This window comes from Pygocentrus nattereri, chromosome 22, assembly GCF_015220715.1.
Source record: "Pygocentrus nattereri isolate fPygNat1 chromosome 22, fPygNat1.pri, whole genome shotgun sequence".
In the NCBI taxonomy this organism is placed as follows: Eukaryota; Metazoa; Chordata; class Actinopteri; order Characiformes; family Serrasalmidae; genus Pygocentrus; species Pygocentrus nattereri.
The window spans coordinates 488,609-493,826 of NC_051232.1; the positions used below are offsets into that span (position 1 = coordinate 488,609).

Here is a 5,218-nt window from a genome sequence, read left to right on the forward strand (position 1 = left end):
GCACATTTCACAAAATTTCATCAAACCCTTTTGAATGACTTTCCTAATTAAACTTTTTTTTTTTGGGGGGGGGGGGGGGTTGTTGGAAGTGCTTCATAATGTTCTGCAGTAATCAGTGGAGCATTTGATGAAGGTTCTGTCCAGCTGGTGCTGGTTTTATTGATATTCTCGGAGACTTTGCCCTGAGGCTGCCTGCGATTTTAGCGCCGGCCTGTTCAAACCGTTTCTCTCACCAGTGTTTGACTTGTTGCTCGCTGTTCGCAAATAAATTACACTGCATCAAATATTCACCGGCTCCTGCTCAAATGCTGCTATTTTTAGTCCACAAATGCGGCTTCCCAGAGCAGTTAGCACAGTTGAGGAGTGAGGGGGAGAGCTTTAAATAGCACTCACGTTTTCTGACCAGGGCCTGCTGACCTCAAAGGGCTTCCAAACGCTCCATGATCCTGTCTTCCTCTCTCTGGACCTCTTTCTTCTACAGCTCTGTGTGTTAGAGTTAGATTACCCAGGGGGCCGGCGGGTGGCAAACTGACTTGCTTGATGAGGCCCGGGGGATGGAGCTGTCCGGGCCTAACCCATCCTTTTCGCTCTCCTTCTTTTTCACAGTCACTCTCTCTAACCCCAGCGTTGACTTCCCACTACCGCTGGGAAACGAGTGATGTTCGCAGCTTCTTCTGTTGCTCGGAGCAAGAGATGTTCGCCAATTCTACCATTAGTGAACGCAGCGAACCTGCGACACAAGGCGGTTAATATTGCTCACAAGTAGCGGAAGGTCATAGCTCAGCATTTAGCTCTGCACAGACGTGTACATCGGAAGCCATTTGAGACGCCTCTGTTCAAATACGGACACCGCTACTCAGGCATGTGTTGTGTTTAACCAGGCAAGTTATCCAGGCCAACAGTTCCAAAAAGGCTGATCTTGACTGTAAAATTAGGGATGTGCATTCCAACTAATCCAGCATACTGGAAAAAAGGACCTTAGAGCTGTAGTCTTGATTTTTAGAAAACGTATAAAAAGCCAAAAGGAAATTCGATTTTTGTGCTAGATAAGAAGCAGAGACTGCCTCTTCAGATGAGCCAATGAGCCAAAACTAGAGCTAACCAGAGCAACACAGGACTCATCGTCTTCTACACAAGATCTTTTCTCCTCGGCAGATGTGCCAACATGTCAGTTTCTGGATCTAGCTAACATCAGGTACAGTCATCGGCAATCTTCTTCAGGATCTTTAAGGCACATTTCCACCATAAGATATATGACTTTAGTTCCTGGTATGAAGATTAATATCTACTCTGGAACCCAGGAAATAAAGCCATGCTTTGTACACTCTGAGCAAAAAGGGTTCTTCAAGGATTCTTTAGTAAGTGGAACTGCTCTATTTAGAGCTCTATACATTTTGCTATGATGTCAAGCTTATAACAATAGAAGAAACCATTTTAATGCTCTATAGAACCATTTGCAACACATTCTCCAATCTGTAGAACCACATCACCATGCAAAAAACCATTCAAGCATGAATTGTTTTATATAGAATGCGTGGTTCTGAATAGAACCAGTTCCTCTAATAAAGAACCCTTTAAGAATCAGCTTGTTAAGAGTGTACTGCAAAAGGCTCTTTGATTTGTAACAATAGTGAAACCCTTTTCATTGCTATACAGAGCTATTTTGAAAAGGTTCTTTAAAGAACCATATACAAGAGGTTCTCCATCATAGAGAAGAACCATTTTAGTAGACAAGCAACAATTTTAAGAATTCAAAGGTTTCTTTGAGTGTTCATAGTTAGTTCCATCACTCTTACTAAAGAACCCTTGAACACCACATCTTTTTTGAGAGGGTGCAGTGGAAATGCACCAAAACGTTCCTGAAGATGTTCTAGGTTCCTGGTTGGGTGGAATTGCACCTACTGCCTACCAGCATCTTCTCATGTGTGGTGCAGCATTCCACATCCTTCACTTGCAAAATGGTTTTAGCCCAGTTGAATGTTTGGGCACTGCTGGCCAAATTACATAACATGAAAATACAAACATGAAAAAAAACATGAAAAATACAAAAAAAAGTGAGAACTGTGAAAGTTGGGGCAAATCAGGAAGACCATGAAAAGCCTCAGAATGAACTGGTCGTTTGCTGGTCAAGGCAAAGCAAAACCCCCACATGACAGCGATGGAGCAGCCAGAAAATGTAGCAGCCAGAGGAGTGGTGGAGCACTGTTCTACTGTCAATCATGGTTTGCACAAACATGGTCTGTGTGGAAGAGTGATCAGCGATCTCAACGGAAAACTTCAACTCTCTGGCTACAATCGCCAAATATATGTCAAAAGAAAAAGGAGCAGCGTTTGATGAAAGGAACACCTTCCAACTGTTAAGCATGGATATGAATCTACTAGACGGCAGAATAAATATCAGCAAACGTGTGACAGTAAGTCAAGAAACTGAAGCTGAAGCTGAAAGGACTGGACAGCGAACAGTACATACCCCAGAATCAACCACGAAGCTTCTGTAGGGGCCCTCACAGCCCCCTGAACTAACTGTTAACACTTACAGACAAAATATTATATTTTGATATTTTGCTTTAGTAAAATTAAAATTAGTTTTATTTCTTTTCACCTTCAAAAATCAACAAAATAGACCATCTCTCATTTGGCCAGGGGTGCGCAAACTTTTGCACACGAATGTCCGTGTAGTTCATGTTCTTCACCAGTTCAGCCTTCCTTCACATTTCTATTGAATAAACGGTGTAAGCAATCAAATTCACTGATGTGTTGCATCATTCTGTCTCTGTGGTCAAGCATTACTGCACTGTAACGGTGGTCAGTTGTTGATGCTCATTAAAGCGACTTTGAGCAGGAAAGACCAATAAAGCAGCAGTAGGTTTGGATGGGATGCAGCAGTGGTGTTAATATCCCTCTAAAGAAGCAGGAGAGATGTACAGTATCTGAAAACATGAAGCCACGTTAATTATTCACCGTACTCTGTGCTGCAATTATGCATATTCGAATAAGGCCTCATCAATTATGCATGCTAGATTACTGAATTAATAGGAGATGGAAAAAAACCAAGACTCTATGCTGCATGAAGGAAGCCCCTCTCTTTTAATTAGGGCTTTTAAATGAATAATATTAATTAATTTCTATTAATTGCTGTTTAATGTTGTTAGATGTTATTGATTGGTAATTATTATAATGTATTATTATTATTATTAATATTTTTTTAACTGAAAGTGGAACAGGGCATGCTTTTTTTTTTTAAACCAAACACTGAATTACGTGAGTATTTATTTATTTATTTGTGTTATTTTAATCAATTTCAAAAATACAATCTGACCAACATGAAAACTTCAACCATCACAAAGTCTGCAGTGACCACGCCTCCTCACCTCTTTCAGTGGTGCTACGATCGTTACTTGTGTACTTAGTGTGATTTTCAGGTTTAAAGTCTAGGAAAGTCACCGCTGCTCATGATGCATCTTGAAGGTGGGACGTTTAAGAAGCACAATGGCTGGTCTTAGTCTTTAACTCTTTGAACTGTGGAATAAAAATGTAACTTCGTTCCCAGTGACAGTGAGAAGATACCTGTACGAGCTGAAACGAGCATCATCATAGTAATGGTAATGAGACACAAAGGACACAAATAGATACAAGACAAAAAAAATCCTACAAATTCCGTCAGACAAAGGACCCAATTCCAAAAAAGATGGACATTATTTAAAATGCTAACATTCACTAGTTATTTATTTATTTTAGTAAATTTATGCTCATTCCTTATTTGATGCCTTCAACATTTCAAAATGTTGGGACAGGGGCTCATTTACCACTGTGTTGCATCACCTTCCCTCTCTTTTGGGAAATAAAGACAAATTGAAATTTGAAATCAGAATTTTTTGACAGTACAACATTTTTGACTTGAATGCAACAATATAGATCCTTCATTGTTGCGTCTTGTACTTTTTCGATGGGAGAAAAATCTGGATTACAGGCAGGTCAGTCTAGCACCCACACTCTTGGATTAGGAAGCCATGCTGTTGTAACACATGCAGAATGTTTCTTGGTGTGGTCGTTTTGATAGAAGCCTGGAAGTCCCTGAAAATGATGCCGTCTAGAAGGCAGAATATGTCACTCAATATATGTTCAGCATTAATGATGGCACCATCTGGCTTTTCACCTTTACACTACAACACTCACTAGGTTTACCTTGACCAAGGAACGAGCTCAACGGAAGTTAGTAAGGGTTACCTTTCCTAAACATGAAATAACCACATGGTTACTGTTATTTAGGTTGAAACAGATGGCATTTCACCCTAGTAGAATTATCTTGAAACATATCCACCAAGCATGTTCCCACAATCCATTTACAACTACAAACAGAACCTTTTCATTTGAATAGTTCAGAAAAAAAACATGAAACTGAAACTGAAACCACCTCACCTGTTCTCAATGTCCATGCCATGTTTGAAGGCCTTTTCATGCCTGTATGAGGTGATGCAGTTCATCAGTAATTCAGGGTAGGTTTAGTTCCCATCCAGACTCTCAGCAGGACACGAGACGACTGTAGTAAAGTTCCTCAAAGACACATAAAGCTGGTCCTTGGCTCACAGAACTGACATGTCCAGTTTAAACACAAAAAAAGAGACAATCAGGGTCTGTAATGAGTCGGAGATTCACCCAGACCAAACCAAGTACAATCAAAACCCTCATTGAGACAAAGAACATACAATTCCCCACCAAAGGTTTAAAGGAACAAGTTTCTGGAGCCCTTACATGCCAAACAAACCTAAGTTTCCCTCCAAATCACTTCTTCTTCTCCCCCGCCTTAAACAGAAAACTAGGGGTTGACACTGCCCCCAAGCTACTGGGAACGGAACTTCTCCAGGGACACTGAGTGAATACTGCCACAACACTATTAACAATGAAAAGAGATCAAGATGTCTATAAATTCCTTAAAGCATCTGAAATGTTGACTCTTTGGACCACAATACATTATTCTGTTCTTCAAGCAATTTTCAACTTTCCAATTCGGATGTCAGTCGCATGCTGAGCAGGGTGAATGCACGGAAAGCAGCGGGCCCTGATGGTGTACCTGGCCGTGTGCTAAGAGCCTGTGCTGAGGAACTCTCGGGTGTCTTCACACACATCTTCAATGTCTCGCTGGCCCAGGCAGCTGTCCCATCCATCTTCAAGTCTGCCACCATTGTGCCAGTGCCAAAGCACTCAACTGCTTCAGCCC

At 41.1% G+C, this 5,218-nt stretch overlaps 1 long non-coding RNA gene across 1 annotated transcript; it reads right to left on the reverse strand.

Moving 5' to 3' along the window:
- Window positions 1-3,352: 3,352 nt before the first annotated feature.
- On the reverse strand, window positions 3,353-4,770 carry LOC108412313. Its single transcript, XR_001856642.1, has 3 exons — window positions 4,753-4,770; window positions 4,420-4,591; window positions 3,353-3,576 (listed from the first exon to the last, which is right to left on the reverse strand). It is a non-coding gene; the product is annotated as an uncharacterized LOC108412313 (long non-coding RNA).
- Between the last annotated feature and the right edge of the window lie 448 nt (window positions 4,771-5,218).